Source organism: Nuphar pumila, chromosome 2 (assembly GCF_984573655.1).
Source record: "Nuphar pumila chromosome 2, dmNupPumi1.hap1.1, whole genome shotgun sequence".
NCBI lineage: Eukaryota > Viridiplantae > Streptophyta > Magnoliopsida > Nymphaeales > Nymphaeaceae > Nuphar > Nuphar pumila.
In genome coordinates, this window is record NC_143250.1 from 32,818,168 (window position 1) to 32,841,178 (window position 23,011).

At 34.5% G+C, this 23,011-nt stretch overlaps 1 long non-coding RNA gene across 2 annotated transcripts; it reads left to right on the forward strand.

The window, feature by feature from the left end:
* The first annotated feature begins 454 nt into the window (after window positions 1-454).
* Window positions 455-18,751, forward strand: LOC149845195 (uncharacterized). Of its 2 annotated transcripts, none has more exons than XR_016430177.1 (2): window positions 455-698; window positions 18,234-18,751. It is a non-coding gene; the product is annotated as an uncharacterized LOC149845195 (long non-coding RNA). The 2 variants fall into 2 exon arrangements; XR_016430176.1 differs by lacking the exon at window positions 455-698 and adding an exon at window positions 9,227-9,502.
* The last annotated feature ends 4,260 nt before the right edge of the window (window positions 18,752-23,011 follow it).

Genomic DNA, 23,011 nt, shown 5'->3' on the forward strand with positions numbered 1-23,011 from the left:
AAATTGAATGCGGTTCAGGTGAGGTGTTTCCTGAATCCGTGCAGCAGAAATTGTGGTTTTTGTCACGTTCAAATACAGGCTTAGTTTTGGGAATCTGGGTATCAATGTGGCTATATCATGGGTCCAATAACCTGAGTTTAGATTTTTTTTTTCTGAAAAACAGTAGCAAGAATAACTTGTCTGGGGATGATCTCAAGAGAATGTTTGGCGGTTTAGAAAGGGCATCTTTGGGATATAGCCCTCTTAGGCTCTGCTTGGGTTTATAGTATTTGGTGCAGTTCAGTGGAGTCGTGAAAATTTCTAAAAAAATAGGACCCCTGTTGCAAAATTTGCAACGGGATAGAAGGGTGATCATGGTTTCTCCCGCCTCTTCCTTCAACCAACCTTCGGTCGCCTCTCTTCTCGATCCTTCTTTTCCTTTCTATGTAAGCAGGCATCGAGAGGAGGGGAGGATCATCATTTGTTCACCTCTCCACCCGTCAGAATCGATCAACCCCGCATTAGCCCCATCGAGCTTCTGCCTATCCATCATTCTCGACATCCATTTTCATGATCCCAGAATTCGCCTCCACCATCAACTATCCACTAGCATCCCTCTCGATCAAACCTCTTCCCCTCCTCCTCTTCTTCTCGATCGGAAGAAGAGCTTAAGAAAGAGACAAAAGAGAAGCTCCTTCTGGCCCCTGCAAAGAAATCAGGCAAGTCGCCATCCATCTTCCCTCTGGTTATTTTTCTTTTGGCAATTTTCTTAATGATATTGCTTAATTTACTTAATGATATTGCTTAGAACAAGGGTTCTTGCTCCGTCGAAGTACCGGTGGTAGTGTTGGTTTACTTATAGCAAACCAATCTACCTCAACACAACATTAACGGAAGGAATTAATTCCGACAATTTTTTTTTTTTGTGTTTCCTCTTCTGTTGGTTATTAGATTTCAGTATTTCTACGCATATCGATCATATAAGTAGATCATGATTCTAATTCATGTCTTGTTTGCTTTTCTGTATTTCTTTTTTTTTTCTTTCTTTCTCTTTCACATTTGATTTCTAGTTTTCTTTTCTGTATTTTGATCATCCATTGATGGCCGGACCTCTATCTGCTTTGATCATCTGCTGGTTGTTGGAATAAGGGCCAGTAAATCGTGATGGTTGCAATGGCCTTGATCTCCTGTCCAGCCATGAATAATCTGTATTCACCTTGGTTTCTTGGTAGCTTGCATATTTCCATTTATCCTTTTGATAATTCCATTTTAGGTGGATTTTCTGTTCTATCGTGGAGAGTTCACCTTTGTCTGAGTTTTGAAAGGAAGACTTATCATGGATTTCCCGTCCATACATTTTAGTTCATTTTATTTGATTTTCTCCTTTAATAGCCCATTCTTGCATCACGATGGTCATATTAAACATAGGTCCTGGCATCATTTTGATTCCTCTTTCGTTCGTTGTCTCTGAAATCCAGCATTTCCATATAAGATCGTCATGGATCGCCCATATGATTGAATTCTTTTTGTGCTGCTAAAATTCCATGAAACCTGTTATAAGTTAGCAGCAGGGTGGTTTTGCTGTAAGATCGGGTGGGTTTCTGTCATAAGGTCTGCTCGAGCCACCAACAACCAGGAACCCCTGCATTAGCCATTTCAGTTTTGAAGCAAACAATACCCATCTGAAAATCTGTTTGGTCTGGAAGCCCCTTGACGGAAGATGGCATAATTGAGGAGCGTTGAATCACATTCGATCCAATTTGCTCAATCGATGTTACCCTGGGGAAGGTCCAGATGATGGGATCCTGTTCAATACAGTTGATTAAGCATTAGGTTCCATTATTGCCTATATTTCCTGCATTTTCTTCAAGTTATTTTAACTTCAGTATTTTGATTAAGAATACGTTGCTGTTCTTGAAGTCTTGATCCATTAGTAATGTGTCCTCACTATTTTGGCTTTGTTTAATATCACCTGCATATTATATTGTTTTGAATCATCTGTATCATATATACTTACCCTGAAATCTTCAATCCAGGACCATTTAAGATTCCATTTTAGGTGGTCGTGATTGTTTCTTTTTTTTTTCTCCTTTTTTTTCCCCTTTCTTTTTATGCACTTGGATCCAGTATTGCTTCCATGCTTTCCGATTTTCTTGCAAGCTTGTTTTACTTCCTATTTTAGCTACCCATCTGTTTTATTTCACCCCTCTTTTGAGCCTAATCCGGCTAGGAATCGTCATCCCCAGCTTCTGCCATGGTCGTCCCTTGTACTTTAGCATCATAATATCAAACCTCTCACTGATTTCATTAGTGGCCTTCCTTGGTGTATGAAATTTAGTCTTCACCATGCATTATTCCATCATTTGGGTCATCTTGGCATCAGATCTCCCACCAGACAAGAGGTTCGAACCTTAGTGGGAGGTTGCTACGAAGCTCAGGAGGTTTAAATTTTATTTACAGCTTGGATGCTAACCTCGGTTGTTTTGACCATCTGAGATTGAAATGTTTCTTGGCAGTCTCTGTAACATTTCATTTTGGAAACAATGCCATTTGCTGATATGAAATCACCATGGGATAAGCCATCCTTCAGCAGTCACATGATATAACATTTAGGGATTTTATGGGTTTTGTAGAATTGCTCATTCATATGCCTGCTGTTGAAAATGATTCATTCTATACATGTTTTATCAAGATGTATTTGATTGCTTATAGCTTAATCTTGCCTCATAGTCATAACCTTGGCATTTTTTTTTTACTAAAAGCTCTTCAGCTTCTTTATTCTGCAAAGATTCTGGTCATTGGAGTTCATGTTCTCTACCTGAGGTTTTGAGGCATGAATATTTAATTTCATCTTATTTTGGTATTTTTTTTCTTCTGAATCTGAGATTCATGAGGTTGCTCATAGGGTGTTAAGGTAGGGGAATAAGTTCAGTCGATGGGTCCAGACCTGTTTTAATCTATCCAAATCGTTCCCTTAAGTGGCATGCCCAGACTGGATGTAGATGAGGAGTTTTCAAATGACATAGGTCTGGAGACAGGCCTGTGAGAGGTCAAAATCGTGATTAAAAGATCGTGTTGCAGGGATTGATCAAGCATCAGAAGGAACCCATAAGCAGGTTGTTTGCTGAACAACAACCTCAGAGTCTTGTGGCGGATATTACTGAAATTGCAGGGACAAAAGACTGAATTAGTTCAAATATGTTAGCAATTCAATTTTACGATTTGTGAAGGTCATGGTCCTGTGTGCATCAGTTCCTTTGCACCTCATTTCATGCTGACATCTCTCGGACACCATGGCACCTTCCATCAACACATACACTCGCCACCTAAATCTGCATCTTGCCACTCTCAGTATGCGTAGTATGTATGTTGCACCTTCATCACCTAGCACATAAACACCCGCTGCCACTTCACTTTGCTACATTTCACCCTAGCACATAAGGACCTTCACTTTCACCCAACAACCACTAGTATTTTCCTCATAGTAACATTCCAGCTGCACCATCATTACACAACATGTGTTGTTAAGGCTTTTCTACAAAACACATTGTTCACTCCCCATCCACCTTGCTGTGTTCTCCTTGCACTTACAAGCAGTGCAAGGCACGACTGTGGTTTCTTTGAACCTACAATAGTGCAAAGTACTGTTATGTTCCTCTTGCATTCACGGCAGTGCAAAGCACTGCCATGCTCCCCTTTGCACTTACAGTAGTGCGAAACACTGCGGTGCTTCTGTCATTTGCAGCAGTACAAAGCACTGTTGTGATCTCATGCATCCATGACATTTTGTCATAAGCATTCATAAATCACCCATTTCAAGCATCCCCAGTAGTATATAACATCTACTTGCTATCTCTTGTATATTTCCATTTGTTATGTATTTTCATCAATATCAAACTTGCTCATACATGTTCTTGTTACTATTGAACACATGCATCTCATGTGCATTTTAAAACCATTTCATCATTTACCCCTCCCTTGATCTCATGTGATATTACCATCTCTCTTTGTATTTACACTAACTCACCTTTTGTCAGAGATATGTGGAAAATGTCATTTTTCTCTTAGTTTAGGAATTGTAACTTCAATTTTAATTTCATAATTGTAATAATTAGATATTAATGAAAATTTTATATTTCCTGTATTAGATTAAAATGTATGAGCATGTAAATATCATGAATTGTTCGTTTCATATCAATTTGCCTTTATTTTTCAAAAATTCATAAAATAGAAACACGAATGGCACATGCACCATTCTAATAAAAAGTGATTAAATCCTAAGTTGACGATTTGCATTGATGGCCAGATCTACACTGAGTCCCTTCTAAAAAATCATCATATTTTCCTAGATATTTTCTTCTTCTATCAGAGTTTAACTTGAAATTAACTCAAAATATATATCAATGGCCATAGTCAGGATATATTGCGAGTTAATTTCATTTCAAACTCTATAAAGACACAAAAATGTATTTTATTCTTCATCTAAATTTAAATATAGATTATTTTATAATATATTTTATGCCATAGTCAGAGATGTATTATATTTTCAATCTTATTTCAATTCACTTAAAGAGTGAAATATGCTTTTTAATATCCGATTTTCAAAATTCTTTAATTCATTCATCATTTAGGATAGAACGATATCATATTTTTTTAAAATTATTTCTTCAAAAATCCAAGTGATTTTGAGATAATTCTTCAAATATCTTCTTTATCTCTCAAATCAATCTTCAATTCCTATCTGTAAATTCAAATTCATTTTTTTATCCTCAATTCTGTCTTATTTCAAATTCAAACCCCAATTTCAAAATTCAATTTAACTTTAAAATTTTAAAATTCATCTCTAAATTCAAAATTCAAAATTCAATTTCCAATTCAAATCCAATTTCAAAGTTCAATTCAACTTTGAAAATTCAAATTCATTTTCATTTTCAAGAATCGATTTTTCAATATCCCACATCATATTTCAAAGTTCAATTTAAACTTTGGAATTCTCAGATTCATCCTCTAGTTTTAAAATTCAAGTTTATTCTTTATTTTTCGAAATCTCCAAAGTTCTATCTAAAGATTGAGTTTTGATTCTCAATTCAATTCATTTATCCAAAATCAATGTTTTGAGATTGATTCTGAATCTCAAAATTTAATTTCCCCTAAATTTAAGCCCACTTTCAAATTCAATCTGGATTTCCAAAATCTAGATCCATCTTCAAAATCCCATTCGCATTTTCAAAATCCAATTCCATCTTGAATTCTAGATTTAGAACCCAATTCCACCTTGGATTTAGATTTTCAAATCCAATCTCATCTTGGATTCTAGATTGTAAGATCCAATTCCATCTTGGATTCCAGATTTCAAATCCAATTCCATCTAGGATTCCAGATTTTAAAACCAATTCCATGTAGGATTCCAGATTTCAAATCCCATTCCATCTAGGACTCCAGACATCAAATCCAATTCCATATTGGATTCCAGATTTAAAACTCAATTCCATCTTGGATTCTAGATTTCGGATCCAACCCCATCTAGGATTCCAGATTTCAAATCCAATTCCATCTAGGATTTCAGATTTTAAATCCGATTCCATCTTGGATTCAGATTTTCAAATCGAATCCCATTTTTCAATTTGATTTTCAATACCAAACTCAATTCCATTTCTAAATCTCACATTGATTTTCAAATTTGGATTCCAATTCCAACTTTATTTTCGAAATTCACTTTCTCCAAGTCTAAATTCAATTTCCAAAATAAAAAATTCCTATTTCGAGTTCTGAATTCAAAACTCAAAACCAAAGATCCCTTTTTCAAAATCGATTTTTGAGAATCAAATTCAAATTCAAAGTTCATTTTTAACTTAGAAATCTCATTGTTACTTCAAAAAATTCTAAATTCCAATTCTCCTTTTCTCTTTATCCAAGATTTATTTTCCAAACTCTGATTATTTTAAGACTTAAGTTAACTTTTTCAAACCAATTCCAACTCTTTGAATCATTTCTTCAAGTATCTTCAAATGTATTTCAAAATCACTTGGAAAATCAAAGTTCTAAAATCTTCTTTTCAAAAGCATGCATCTTTGCATTGCACAAACATGATTGTTTGTGCATCTAGACTTAGAATAAATTCTTAGATTGGATGGGCAGAAGTTGAGCCCCTGCCACCTCCCTACATGCCGTATCTGGCGGGGGAGGAGCCGAGCCCTCCCTGTGATCCCTGCAGTCAGGTGAGGGGTTGAACCCTCTCCCTGCACCACCTTTACCAGGGGAGGGGCCCAACCCCTCCTTGCTTCTTTTTTGGTAGGGGAGGGGGTCGAGCTCCCCTCCTTGCTCCTTGCCTTCGTAGTACGCAGAAGGGGCCAAGCCCCTCCTTGCTCTTTTTTAAGGTAGGGGGAGGGGGCCAAGCCCCTCCCTGCTCCTTGTTTCGGCAGGGGAGGGGCTCGAGCCCCTCCCTGCACCCCCGTTGTTCAGGGAAAAATGATATGATTTATGATTGTTTGCTTGTCCTTTAGTTAATATTTGTTGTTCTTGTATTAGTGTTAGTGTAATGAGACTATGATTCACTATGCACAAACATTAAAAGGGCTAAACTACATTAGTGCGATTGGTTTAGGCAGTCAATGATGGCGTTTGAAAGGGTTAAAGTATATTACCGTACGTCTGATTACACTAATTGAAAAACTATAGTAGTTTAAAAAAGTATTAGCTTTAAGGAATTTATGATTTTGATGTTTCGTAAAATGGGATATACAGCAAACTTATTGAGTCTCTGGTATAGTTATTCTCCAAACTTAAACAACCAAGAAATATGGATAAATGTTAATGATGATGATGATGTAGAATCAATGTTATTTAGTGATGATGTTTACTTGAAAGTATGCAAAGTTAATGAATGAGCAATTAAAGGAGTAGTTGATCAATGGAATGATGAGAATCCTATGAAGAATGTGCATCTATCTCAGGCACCATCTATCGATCTGAGTCCTTTGCCGATTATCTAACTATTCCAAACAATGAACGATATTGATGTTGTATATGATCAACAAATCACTGCAAAGGATATAGAACTATGTAGGCAAAGAAATGTCAGTGATCTTCATCCCAATAATTTGAATGACATACAACATTTCCAAGCATGCGATAATGCTAGGTACAAGTTGTAATTTTGATGTAATTTATCATTGAGATGTAGGTGGGATGATGAATGTGATATTTTGATAGTTAATCTTGAATGTTGGAAATGAGGAATGATACATGCATGGAAGCAAACAAAGCAATAGATACAATAAATTTTGATGTAATTGGTGTAATCGAAATATCAATTAGTGATAGCAGCGATTATGTTGACAGTACAGAATCAGATAATATCAATAATGATGAGTATATCATGTCGATAGGAGAAGGTGAAAGCAATGCACCAATGGTATTGAATAATGTGAACTCTTAGTTCTTGTTCAATGGATTATCGTACAATGAAGAACAATTGAAAATCATTGAAGTGGAGTTATCTGATTCGTATGAACAATTCTGTAATGAAAGGCTTAATGATTGTAAACAAATTCAATAGCTATCAACACACTCAAATGATCGAGAAATTACTTTAAACAAAAGGTTTAATAATCTCCAACACTGTCGTGAGTTTTTGAAAGACCATGTGATTAAGAATAACTATAAAACAAAATTCTTAAAGAGCTTCAATAACATAGTCACTATCATATAAACGATGAAGAATGCTCATATGATGGTTGATTGCCCTTGAAAGATCCATTGCACAAAGGTACACTGAATGAGTTTCTTTCAAGTGAAGATGTATGATATTGAGCATACATATGGTGGATCACTGGGCAATCTTGTAGTGGAAAAAGTGTCTTTCAATTGGATTTTGAGTGTTATTGACAAATACATCACGATAACCTAAAGATAACTCCAAGAGAAATTATGAATGATATTAGTCGCTAGAAAGATGCAGAGATTACTTATAAACAAGCATGGTGTTTACGAAAATACATTAAGGTTGCATTATATGGTTTATTCTAACAATCTTTCAAGATGCTTCCTACCTATTTGAATCATCTGATGAATGCTAATCGAAGATCGCTAGGGTATATTAAGACCGATCAAAAAGATTGATTTAAGTATATGTTCTTATCCTTGTAGCCAAGCATCGATGGATTTTTAAATGAATGTCCTCCAGTTCTTATGGTAGATAGCACATTCCTAAAAAGAAGATACATGAGTGTATTATTGTCGACCCATAATAGTAATCTTTATGGTGAGAAGTTTCTGGTAGTATTTGTTGTTGTTGATAAGGAGTCCAAAGATTTATGGGCATAATTTTTAGAGGTATTAAAACACAAATTCATACACTTCTATGAGTTTAAAGAGAAGAGTTTTGACAATTATTTCATATAGGCATTCAAGTTTAAAATATGTTGCTCCCACACATGGCCTATATGTAATGTTGAATTTTGCATAAAACATTTGATGAAGAATTTTTCAAAGAAATTTGGTTCACCAATCAGTGCACTTTGGTGGAGTGCAACTCGAGCAACCACGAAACAACAATGCAATTATTTTCTTGACAAATTTAAGGTACAAAGTATAAACACATATAATTATATTGCCACTGACATAGATTTGAAACATTGAGCTATCACTTTCAAGCAAAAAGATATGGTTGCTTAACATCTAATATAATGGAGAACTTCAATTCATACATTCACATCATACATGTCAAGCCCCTAATTCTACTTATTAAAAACTTCATTTCATGCTAATAAAATTGTTAAAGAAAAAGAAAAATTGTAGGGCAACATATGACAGACGTGGTGACGAAAGTAAAAAAAAAAATCTAGAAAAATTGAAGAAAAAGGCACAACAAATATGTGTGCAAGCAGTGCATAGCCTTTAATAATGGTATGAAGCCCGCGACCAAGCTCACGGTTATAGTGTTGATCTTCAGAGGTGCTTGTTCTCTTGTGAAGAGTAACAGGTTAACGGGATTCTTTTTGAACATGCGATCACATGCATTTTGTATGAGAACAACCTACTAGAGGATTACTACGATAAGTGGTTTAAAGTTGAATCACATTGATCTGCATATAATCAATATCTATTCTTTTTTATGATGAATAATATCTCACAAATCTCTTCTCCTGCTCTTATAGTTGTCTATCCACCAAAAGTGGTTCGCAAAGAAGAGCGATCTAAGGTTGATAGACAGATAACAAAACACAGAGTTGTGTCATACAAGTGCAGTGTATGTGGTGAGGTTAGCCACAATAGGCGGCACCATAAATAACAATATGCATATATATCCAGTATTGTTTAATGAATTGCTTTTTTGTGTGTATATTCAGTGTTTTTTAATTAATTACTTCTTTATTTGTATATTCAATCTTTTTTAATTAATTGTTTCTTTATGTGTATATCTAGGTAGAACGAGATGTATAGCCGTACACATTTTTATAAAAGAAAGAGATTCAAAGAGGTCCAAGTTTCGAAGAGCAAGGAACAACCGATCGTATATCAGGTATAAGCAATGTCCTTAATTATGTGTGTATATTTGATATTAATCGTATATAATTTATTTTGTTGTTAAGAACATGTTAATGAGACAAAAAAAGCTATAGAAGAGAATACCCTAGAGCTGGAAGAATATAAGCTTGACAAAAAAACTCTCTTGGCAAATGACATAAGTGTTAGTTTTGCACGTTTATTTATTTATTTTTTTGACGTTTATACAATTTTTTTTTTGTTCTTTTGTTACCACACTAAATTTACTATATAGCATCTAGCAAGATTCGTAGAAAGACTCTAAGTGACTCACAATGATGACAGAAAAATAGACAACTTACCGAAGACCCTTTACCTTGCCCTGTATTTCTCTGTGAGTTACAAAAGTAATATTTATATTGTTTTACTACCAATTAATAAAAACTAACTGGTAAACCATGTTTCTTCACAAAAATGGTCGCAACTAAAGGGCAACGAGGTGGGAAAACTGATTGCTTGGAGAGAAATGACTTACCATATCATGTTCTTGATACTGATAATGTATGTTTTTATACAACTTTGCATACTTATAAATAAACTTTTATGTGCACAATGACATTACACTAAATTTATGTTGCAACTCTTAATTTATTTTAACTGAAGCAATGAGCACCGAGTTCTTTAGGAAATGAACATAAGGAAAAGAACTTCAGATTGTGCAATTTCATGCTGAATACATATTTAGCAGATAAAAATCTAAAACAAATAGTACGATAGCATAACTTAATAATGTACTCGCTTTTTTATGTATGTTTGTTATCTCTGTTTTGTGCATATGTAATACAAATTCAATTTTTTTAGTGCAATTTGGGTTCAACTTTTACAAAGATTGGACAACGCAGAGGATGAAGGGTATTCCTCAATAAGAGAATAAATAACTACTTTGTATTTTTTTGTTAACTCATTTAGTACATGTACATGTTTTTCACTTGGTATTTTCCCATTTTACATGTATGACTGTGATATATTTGTCATACAGTATATGTAGTACTTGGGCATAAACTGAAAATTAAACTTTACGTAGATATACATTTATATGTCAGTTGTTCACTAGTTTGAGATGTTTACAGTAGTTAGTTGTTTGTTAATAACAGTTTTTTTTCAGCAAAATGTTATGGATATAAGGAATCATATGATTAAGTTTTATAAGCACATAAAGGAAAGAACTTTTAAGGGTGCGAAAGACAATGAAAAAGCAAAGACATCAATTAGAGAAGTGCTAGAAGAGTCTATCCAGCTAGCTGACTTGTGGAAAATTATGCACATTTATAATAGACCAAGTTAAACTTTGTAATTGACTGAATTAAGTTAAACTTTGACTATAACTTTGTAATGATTGAATGAATCAAGTTAAACTTTGACTATAACTTTGTAATGAAGCCCATGTATTGAATGTAACTTTGTAATTGTTAAAATTTAAGTTATCTGATTTCATGCAAACCAACAATATTTAGTTCTATGTTAATTATATTGACTTGTTTATACATGAAGAAACCGCTTTGCAAAACTGTTCAATTTTTGCCGATCAGTAGGATTTACGCAAATATACATCACGAGATTTCAGAATATATATGCAAACAAGTATGATATACGCAAATGAGTTGAAAATAGTTGTCATAATTAGTTGTTGAAAGTGAAGCAAGTTGAGGAGAAAAGACAAAAAAGCCCTAAATTGTGCAAAAATAAGTAGGTTGGAGACTAGAATGGGTTTATATGTGATTTGAGAAATTTGCAAAAAATAAAAAATATTGCATATTTGTCATAGTTTCACAAATATAAAAAGTATGATATTTGTAATATCTAAAAATTTATAAATAACTTTATGCGAGAGCGTGCAATATATGCTAAAACGTAAGCTATTTGCGAAATTAGTGTAAGTATTTTGCACATAAATTTATGCAATTTCAAGATATATGTGAAACAATGTTATTGGCAAGAGGTGTTTTATAATTTTTTATGCAAAATTTTTTATTATATGTAAAAGAGTCGAATATTTGCGATTTTGGTTGCAAATAAATTTATGCGAGTTCATAAGGTCTACAATCACATAAAAAAATTTGTGATTCTGTATTTAAGTGGGAGTTGGACCCAGCCGACAAGCGATACAATTTTATCGCAAAAAGGCTTCAATTCACAGTTGCAAAGGGTAAAAAGATCCTAACGATATTGGATATTAGAAGAATATAAAAAATTATAAGATTTTCAAGGAATCGGGTCAAATTACCTGTACCGTACACTCATTTTCCGAAAATTAAAACCATCCATTCCCTCCTACCCCCAAGTAGGAAGAACCAATTCTCTTCATAGATAGGGGAATTGGTTCCTCCAACAGTCCATATACAATATGTACAGTTGTCAATGTTCTAAGTCATGTTTTACATATCAGATTTAACAAAACGTGTTTTATTTGTTGTGAATTGACTGGTGGATCATGTTTTTTCTGATAAAAAAGTACAATTTTATGACTTGAAATTTATGAAAATTTTGGATTGTTGAATTTTGAAACCTTATAAAAACATGCTCACATCTCATACTTGGATGTTTCAAAAGTCAGATTCGTAGTAAGCAAACCATGTAGAACACATCCGTAAGGTTAGATTAGAAAAAAAGAACAAAAACATGAAAAAAATGAGAAATTAATACTGTTCATTCCATCCTTTATATCACGCAGAAACAAACACGACACCCCTTTACAAACAGGGCCCTGCATACACATTACAGTGGCAGGGCGCCAGTAATCAGTGCTGCCAAGTTTGCAAAAACAATGGATTTTAGAAAGCTTAAAAGGACTGGACAGTTATTTCTTTTTGAAAAAAAGAAGCTGAGACAGTTTATACACATGGCACACCAATTAGTGGTTTATTTGAAAGTGCTGTCCAGAGATTCAGCAATCATTTTTCATCATAGTACTACCGACAGGTTGACCATGAACAAAATAGATAATTTACAAAAAAGAGGAATTTTTGGCAAAGGATGATCTCTTACAAGTGGGAGTAGGTTTGTTGGACGTTTTTTCAAAGCTTAACAAGGTCATGATATCATCTTTATTTCCATTACTTTTAGTTGAATACTACTATTTTAGCTTTAGTATTGATTATTTAACGCTTGAGAGAGAGAGAGAGAGAAAGGTGAATAGTTTGGGGCATAAGTGAGATATCTGCAACCACTCGGTGAGATTCAGTCTTTGCTGGAAGATTGACCATCGAGTTTTTGCTAAGTGGATAAAATTTTGAATAATAATGTGCAGGGAAACTTTGGTGAAATTTTCAAGTATAAAGAATTTAAGGATAGTTTTGGTATGTGCACAATCAATGTAAAAGTAATATTATCATAATGCAAAGCCAAAGTTGTACTTAAGTTTGGGCTAATCGAGATTATGGTGCATCGATAAGAAAGTGCAATTAATAGTGATGGCCATTTTCTTGTAATGAGGCATGCATATTTATTTATTAGGTCTTAATCATTCATGCAATTTGTAATAGCAGTTTTGTTCTAAAAAAAATGCTAGCTAATCTGTAGAAGAGTCTTGGATTAGTGTGAAAAGGTCATCATTATTGGGGAACACAACTTTTTAAAGAAAAAAATTGAAGAAATGAGAAAAACATATCTCCATTTTCTTCTTTTTGTCTTTGTTGAGTTGGAACCTTTACCGACAGCAAAATCCTTACCAGATCAGCCATTCACATATACTTGGTTAAGAATTTATTTGGAGCCTAAATCGAAATGGACATTTGGCATAAATCCAAACTAGTCAGATCTAAACCCTGGACATATTTAAATCTAACACACAATCAGAGTGGGATTCTGTCTGGTTGAATCTTGCACCATACAACCTCAGCCTCTATTTCCTCATCCTCAATTCACATCCATGGCTCCAAGTGGGAAAATTAGAAACAATACCCACCCACATGCAATCATTTGTTATTGTGGTTTCTAATAACATGATACAAACATAGCTTCAATAAAATGAGCTGCAACTGATTAAATCTAGGCAGAGAATCGCTAGACATTAACGAAGTCAAAATATTCATCCTTCAGTCCATTAAAGACGCAACAAACTGAACTAGATCATCATAAAGAACCGGATGATCTATTGCTGCTAGTTAATTTGGAATAATGAGAATTCTGCAAAAGGAGATCCTTAATCAAAGTACCATATCATCTTGTACTTTACAAACTAGACTTGAGATGCATGATGTGGGACTTGGGTTGAAAATGGAGGAAACATATGCTACTAGTCAGATATTTTTAACAATAAATTTTGGATACTTTAGGATAACAGCCTGTGTTCATCTTTTCTTCTTAGGTTCACTGCCCATAAGATATTCCAACAAATGTGGTTCAGACATTAATATGGCTTATCAGATTGTGACCTTAAATACAACAACAACAACAACTACGCCTTCATCCCAAAACAATTGGGGTCGGCGATATGAACCAAAAAAGAAAATCATTCTGAGTCCTCCACATGAATCCTTCTCCTCCAATCATTTCTATCCAATGCCATGTCCTCGGTGAGGTTCAAAGCATTCATATCCTTTCCTATCATCTCCATCCAAGTCTTCTTTGGCCTACCTCGACCTCTTTTGACTAATATATTTTTCCATTTGTCCATCCTTCTAACTGGAGCATCATTAGGCCTTCACCGAATATGTCCAGACTCCAAACCACCGTAAACGATTTTCTCTCATCTTATTTTCAATGGATGCAACGTCTACCTTCTTACGTATCTCCTCGTTTCGAATCTTATCTTTTATTGTATTTCCACACATCTATCGAAGCATACGCATCTCAGCTACATTCATTTTTTGAATATGATGTCTCTTGGCCGCCCAACATTCCGTACCATATAATAAAGCGGGCCTAATTGTTGTCCTATAAAACTTTCTCTTCAACCGCAATGGCATTCTACGATCGCAAGAAATTGAGATTGTGACCTTAAATAAATACTTTTTTTTTTCAAACCAAAAAAGCTGGGAAGAGTCGAGCTTTTTATTAAAACTGATTGGGGAACAAACAAGGACTTGAAATAAGATAATGGAAGAGAAGGATTTGTTTATAAAGAAATTGAAGAAGCCATTGGAATGAAAGATGTTAACAAATTGAGATTTGATACCAATACTTCTCTTTTTCTGAGACTTTATTTTGTTACCATTTTTTTCCTTTTTAATGTTTCTGCTGCAATATACTCAAGAAACAACATCGATCAAAAAGCCATGTTCAAACCCTAGAATCATCTACTGATATCAACAATACAGGTTGGTAGATCTGATTTGAGATTAGTTATACAAGGCAAAGAGAGTAGATTGTGAATAAAAAGAGAGAGAAAGAAGAAGAAAATAAAGGGAAAAGGAAGAAAAAAGAAGGAATAAGGAAAGAAATTTAAAGAAGATTAGGAAGAAAAAAAAAACAAGAAAAAGAAGGCAAGAAATATCTGTTAAGGTTACATGCTGAACCATTCCTTAGCATTGTTGGACTTGTCCTGATGCCATGTGGACCTTGAAGAGAAAAGACGAGAAGAAAATAAGGTAACTGCTTGAGAAGGGATAACAGAATGACCACCTTCCTCTTAGCCTTCCAAATATTGTTCATATCAACAGGGTTTTGACAAAGTTACAAAATACACCCAATAAATGTAGAAATTACACGTGCAACTATGTTACAACACAATTCTGTGTGCATAAGCAAGAAAGAATAATTGACAAAAAACAATCCTTAGGGTTTGTCCTTGAACCTAACGATTAATATTTTTGGCTGACTCCACCAATGTCCATGGGTTCGATCACTTCTTATTTCCTATTGTTTGGTTCTTACTGCTTGCTTGGACACGTAGGAAGTAGACTAGCTGCCACTCTTTTATTCATAGGGTTGATAGGCTTTTCGTCATTCCATATAAATCAAATAATGTGGAATCAATTTGTCCAGCAGTAAATAAATGTTCTCAGCCCAGTTTTGGATAGATTCGCCCCAAACAGGAGAAACCCAAAACTGCAAACATGAGGTGTTCCAGTTAGACTCAACTGCAGTCTCTGGAAAAATATATCGCCCCTTGCAGTTAAGCTAAATTTGCAGAAGCGCATGTTAGTGCATCTTTCCAAGATGGTGTCTTAGTTCTACTTTAAGTGTTTCATACAGTGTTAGACTTGAATCTAAATAATATGAAAGAAGAAAGCAATCCAAAAGGTTAGATGAATAAATGCCAAGCAATAACTCAAAGGAGAAATACATGTCTTATTCATATCCTTGATATAAACATGGTCACTAAACCAACAAATCATTCAGATAATAAATGGCAGAATGGAAGCGTGATCTTAAATACACTTGAGGATGAGGCATTTGTAGTTGCCTATATTGAGCCATGTGATGTACAAAAAATCAGCTGGATCCTCAATTTATGAGGAAGAGCTACCCTCAGTTATCTTACTTGCAGGAGCCTTCTCACGCCTTTGTACACACTGAAGGAAACCAACCAGCCTTTCCCTTGCACTCACCCTCAGACCACCCAGCAGGTGAAACCTGTGAACAATAGTTAAAAGATTATCACCAATTTATGAAGCACAAATTACAAATATGATTATGATAGCAGCTGAAAAGAAAGATTTTTATTTAACTCCATGAACATTCTTCATTCTGTTCCTGCCAAGGCACTAGGTAGAATATTCAAACCTAACTCGATGGAACATAATGCTAAGGCACTAGGTAGGATATTCAACCTTGCTTAACGTCAATGCCTCTGAAAGATTTGGGAAACAGGTACCACAACAAGCTCATTTACAACTTATGCAGGATTTAAACCCATTTTCACGACCCATTGGTCCTAAGCCATGCCAGGTCTAGATAGCATATCACTCCTTATGCAGGATTTTTGCAACTTTATAATGGAACGGATGTAGGGCTACTTCCGTGTAAACCTACTACCCACGTAAATATTCTATGACTGGGTACACAAAGTGTACACTCACTAGAACAACCATGTATTATTCTGAAGCAAACCTTACAAATTACATGATTTACATCTATCATCCAGGTTGTCATTAATGGTGCTGAGGGGCTTCACTGCATCGACTGTCAAAACATATTAGCAGAAATTACCAATACGACAGAAGAATTCTGTTATTAAACAGGGTAGTTCAGAAGAAACAGCTAGATTACTGCTATTTTGTTTGAATTTGACATCAGCAAGTCTGTAGCGGCATAGCCTAGTCAGCTGATTCTTTGTACAGTTTGTAGTCTCCAAGTAGCCAAATCAAATCCAGAATTAGTTTAAGTTTGGATGAGTTTTTGTATTTCCCAGTGCTCCATGGGAGTCCATTAAGGGAAATATGATCATACATGGATTGAACATGCATACATACCAATGGCCATTAGTTATGCTGGCTGGGCAAGACCAAAGAAACATTTAATTATGGATAATTCATTGGACTCAATGTAACTTAATTTTTAGTCAATTTATAGGTTTTTATGCATAATTGCAAGACAGCAATTAGGCCTGGCTACTCTGCAAACTCATGTTGCAAGAACCAAGCATGCAAAAACTAAAGAACATACCTGGCGAACCACAACATAATCTCCCACTGAAAGACTAAGTTCATCCTCAGCTTGAGCATCAAAAGATTGTGTAGCCTACACAAAGTGACAGAGAATGATCAGGTGACAACAAAAGTTTAAGGTTTAAAGATATAAAGAGAGAAAAAAGGAGCTTGTATTCATCCTCAATGAAGAATTTTATCCCATAACAAATGTAGGTCTCTAACCAAAGCAAAATGTTCAATTTTTCAGATAGTGCTAAAAAAGTCTCAAAAGGTTTTAGATGAATTTCTAACTTGGATATATTGAACATTGTTCTGGTTTAAAATTTCACTTACACATGGACAGATTTATATACTGAATAGTTACATTTTTCCCCCAGACCAATAGGCGGGGAAGGATTTCTTGTACTATAGAATGTTTCCCTGCTCACCTGTTTGAATATATCTAGTGATGCATACTCTTATGACATCCTCAAGTTCTGGTTTGCACACAGACACATGCACGAGCATACTTTCATTTTATACTAACTCACACGATACTCAACAGTGATAAACTGAAGCACACATTTTGCATATCAGTCACAGAAAGTCAGGGTTTCTTTCACAATCAAGCATCAGCAATTTATTTTCAACTTTCTCAAACCTTCAAAAAAAAAATGATGGTTAAAAATCATCGGATGATAAGAGTTAAAGCCAAAAAAATGATATAAGCCTCGAACTATAAAGCAGAGAAATCACAAAATAAGGAAGTTGCAGCTCTCAATCCATGTATATTGTCAGCTGCTGAACAAGGATGGCCTGTCAGTACCTCAACAGTTGACAGGAAGACTGATAAGATAATTTCATGCATAAATATCACAACAAAATCTTAGATACCCAAATTCAAATAAGGTCTCCAAGATCCATACATTCTGTAGATACAAAACCACACTTCTTCTCACAGAAATAGTAAAGTTACTACAAGAAACATTTAAACGATAAATATGCCTTCAAGATATAGAGCAAAATACAATTCCACAAAGAGAATGAATGTCCAAACTGCTCATTTCAAACAATTTACATTTCTGATTTACTTACCGAGAAAGAATGTAACAGAAAAAGGGAAAACTAAATTAAAAGTGTGACCCCAGAAATTATTGAAAACAGACTTCCAATACTTATGCAACTTGTTTTTGACAGATTAGTGCATCCAATATGCTGTCGTCAATCAAAGATTTGATGAAAGATTCATACCTCTGCTATATAATACAAAGCTTTCTGAGTAGCTGGGCCATGATCAACAGAACCATTGGCTTTAGCATTATCAGCTGAATGAGGTGTACCATTATCAGCTGGAGGTGTAACATTATCAGCTGAAGGAGGTGAAACATAAACATCTGTTTGCATACTTGCTGAGTTTGTTTCTTCTGATTCATGAGAACTATTGGTCTTAGCATCACCAGGTGGAAGGGGAGAAATATAAGCATCTGCTGGACTACTTTCTGTTTCTGATGCAGAATCGCTAGGTTGCTTCTCGGCCATCATCTAATTCCAGAGAAAACATGTCAAACTTTTTAAAGAAAATAACCATGCAAGCTGTCTTTATAGGATGATTGCCACGGCACCTTGTTCCACATAATTCCTGTCTTTATTTTCTTTGTTTTATCATATTATCTTTGTTTTCCATAAACATTTATGTTGAAGTACCTGGTTTTGTAGATTACTGAGAATATCAGCAATGGTTTGATGATAAGCCCGCTCAGCCTCAACCTGAAAGATGGAAGATGCAGAGTGAAGGCCATCTTATAAAGAAAATCTACCATAAAGGAATATATCAAAACAGGAGAACAAAATTTACGGGTATGCATAGTACTCTTCTCCCTTATAAATATCTAAAAGTCTGAGTATCAAATGATATTATTATAAACTATTAAACTAATTTCAAAATGATCAACAACATCAAATCTTTTTAATAGTTAGCCAAGTGATGATGGAGGCCTTTATTGAAAGAATGGCATACTCAAAGCTTCAAAATATACATATACATGTTGACTTGCATATTTTCATAATGATCCATACGAGCCTGTCGTTTATAGCAACCATCTATTTATTTGTTCTGCAATATGGGAATGGAGCCATCCAAAATAGAAATAGAAGAAAAAGCACTCGGCCCATGATATTTAAAGTTCAAACATATCCATTATTATCAAACTGTGCTGTTCTTGCTCAAGATATACAAAGGTTTCCAACAGGCTTACTAGAAGAGTGACCCTAACATGGGAAACATGCATCAGACACACAAAGTGTGATGCTTCTGAAGTGCTATTAGAGTCCTCCTAGAAAGCACCCTTCCCCTTCTTCCTCAACAATTTTGCATGAGAAACATGCTTTCCATGTTTGGAAAGCATGCATCTCAAATGATTTCCAAATCCATCACCATTCCAGGACTTGCAAAGTCCGCACCTTCCTCTTACTGTTCCACAATCACTTCCCAACACTGCTGGGGAACCTCGATTTCCAAATATGATCTCTTTAAGCATTTATTATTGACCTTTTCTCTTGCCAGAGTTTTAGACATCTTCTTCCTCTTAATTTCTATATTGGGAAAGAAAACCACAAGCTGCTTATCTTAACAGTTACGAAGAGGATGAGGTTACTTTAGGCTTCTGCACTTTCTAGTAGTTTTAGCCACAGAAGTTCACGTCGTTTTCAAGATAAAACTGTAATCTTTGATAAGGAAAAAACCTAGACCCAGGTTTATTCTCCACATTGATGACATTTTATGACACTCATTTTCCTGTCGGGTGTCAATGTGCTTCACAATATAGTGTCTGAACTTGGAAAAAGGTGAAGAACTTGCTAGGACAGGTAATAGGAATCCACCTTTATGAAGTATAGGAGGGCTTGGTCTGAGAAAGTTGGCAAACATGAAAAAGCTACATCTAATCTCTGAACAGAGAAGCATACAGAACTACATCATCCGATACATATACCATTTTTACCTCATCATAAATAATGGATGACTTCAATCATCAGGTCCCTTGATTCACATACATGGTGATGCTACTCTAAAGCAACTGGAGTTCACCATGTAAATGGGAGAACAGATAATAGCGTCAAACCTCCCCTTAGTCATCCTTTTGCATAGCCACTTCCTCATCACAGCTGACAATCAAGGCCATCTTCTTCCTTTTCATTCCATTATGTGAAAAGAGAAATTCACCAAAGTATGAAAAACATGAATTTAAGCAAGAGAAGTAGTCATGGATGCATAGTTGGTTCTATAAGGAAACGAGTTCCTCCAAAGATATTCACTAAATCATCAAAAGTGGACACTCAAAAGAGTTTCACCAAAATACCAAAATGAACACACAGAACCACAAATGGATTCACTCACAAATACCCACTAAAGGGCACAAGAACAAAGAATAAAAAAAAGTGCTTTTATTGATCGCAACCCATAAAAAGTAGCTTACATTTGAGAGGGGGTTTCACCCCTATTTATACACACATAAAGGCCTCAAGAGAGACACTGGAAGAGGTCCCAATGGCTCTAATAGAGCCGTTGGGCTCTCTCTCCAATGCCTCTTTATCTAAAAGTAAACTAAAAAGTAAAAAATATACACTAACCTAGTTACTATTTACTAGTTAGATACTAACCTAACACACACATATATATATACACACACACACATATGTAATATATTGTATATACATTTAGATTTTTAACACTCTCCCTCAAACTTATGGTTGAATAACCGAAACTATATAGTGGTTGCAGTCATAGCTCAATATTCTGCTTCTATTGAAGAGAGAGAAACTTTACGTTGCTTCTTGCATTTTCATGAAATCAACGAGTCACCTAAAAACACACAAAAACCAGTGGTTGGGTGTCAGTTATTTGGATCACCTCCTCAGTCAGCATCAGTATAAGCAAGTAAATCTAAGAAGAAAAATATAGACAATAAAAGTCCTAAAAAAATAGAAGTTTTGATATATCTAATAATACGCAAGACTGCTCTCATATGAACAATGGTGAGAGCATGCTGAAACTGGCTTGCTAGGTGAACTGCATGTGCAATGTCAGACCTCGTAATTGAGAGATATGATAATGCCCCAATAAGTTGTCTGTAAGGTGTCGAGTTTTCGAGTGGTTTCTCATCAACAATCTTTATTTTGATATTGACAACTTCAAGAGTGTCAACCATATCATCATTTGAGATACCAGACCTGACAACAATATCTAGAGCAAATTTAGATTAAGTCAGCAGAGTTTTGAGAAGCCCTTTAATGAATTCAACTCTCTGTTTATCATTTTCTATTATAATCATATCATCCACGTAGAGGAAAATGATAATAATACCTACATTAGAAATCTTAACAAACAAAACTATACCAGCTAGACAAGATTGAAATATAACATCAAGCATAACTCGACTAAACCTATCATACCAAGCCTTTAGTGTTTGTTTAAGACCATACAAAGCCTTATCCAAATGAAGAGTTTTTTCTTTAGGGATCACTATGTCAGACAGTGTTTCCATATAAACTTTTTAAACCTAATTTCCATTAAGACAAACATTTTTAACATCCATTTGATATATAGGTCATCTCTTCAGAAAGGTAAAAGCTACCAAGGTCCTATTTGTGGTCAATCTAGCAACTGAAACAAAAGTTTTGTTGTAATCTATTCCATATTCTTGAAAATATTCCTTGACAACTAATCTAGCTTTGTACCTTTCAAGTATTTCATCACTCTTGGTTTTAATCTTATATACCCATCGACACTCTATAGGTTTCTTTCCTAGAAAAATATCTTGGACAGTCCAAGCATTTGTTTTTTCTAAAGCATCTAATTCTACTTTCATTGCTTCTACCCATTCAGGATGTTCCTTTGCTTTAACATAGTTGGAGAGTTCTATATACAAATGTATTAATGTAGACTTGATACTTATGTGAAAAGGACTTATAAGACAAATTTCATAGGGGGTTTTGATACTCTAGACGATCTTCTAGTTTGTATTTCTACATGTTTTTCATCATTGGTATATTTTTCAAGAGCACAGGGATGTTCATAATTACTACGCCTAGAATATTGGATACAACCTTGATCCTTATGAAATGGTTCTTCACTCATATCATGAGGTTCTTCTTCACTAACCTCCAGATCTTCATCAATATCACAATCACCAATCTTCAAAATTAGATCTAACAAAAAAAAAATACTCAGTTATTTCCTTAGTTTTTTCAATTTAAAAAAAAAACTTTCTTTTTCTAAAAAGGACATATTTCTTGAAACATATAACCTTTTATTTTTAACATCAAAACATCTATAACCTTTTTTGTTATTTACATACCCTAAAAAGAGACAAGGAATAACACAGGGAGATAGTTTGTCATTTTTATCGATAAAAACAAAACATTTACACCAAATGACTCTTAATCTAGAGTAATCTGGGACTTGTTTGAAAAGTTTTTCAATAGAAGATACATTTTCAAAGATGATGGCATTATGTTAATAAGATAAATTAGAGTTAATGTAGCTTTAGCCCAAAATTCTTTGGGTACTTGGTTTGTAATAAACAAAGTTCTTGTTGTTTCTACAATATGCATAGGATTTCTTTTGGCCAAACCATTTTGTTGAGGGGTGTAAGGACAAGATTTTTGATATGTGATACCATTTAAGTTTAGATAGACTTTAAATTCTTTTGATAAAAGTATTCACCATCCTAATCAGATCTAAGGATGAAAATACTGCTTTGAAATTGATTTTGATATTCATATAAAATTCTTTAAAAAAATAAAAAAATAAAAGATTTGAAATTAAGGAAGTAGATCGACACATATCTAGTGAAATCATCAATAAATGTAATATAATATGAGTATCCCCCTTTTGATACGACTGGAGAGGGTTCTCAAACATCTGAATGGACTAATTCAAATGGTCTTTTAGAGATGTTCTATTAGAAAGTGGAATA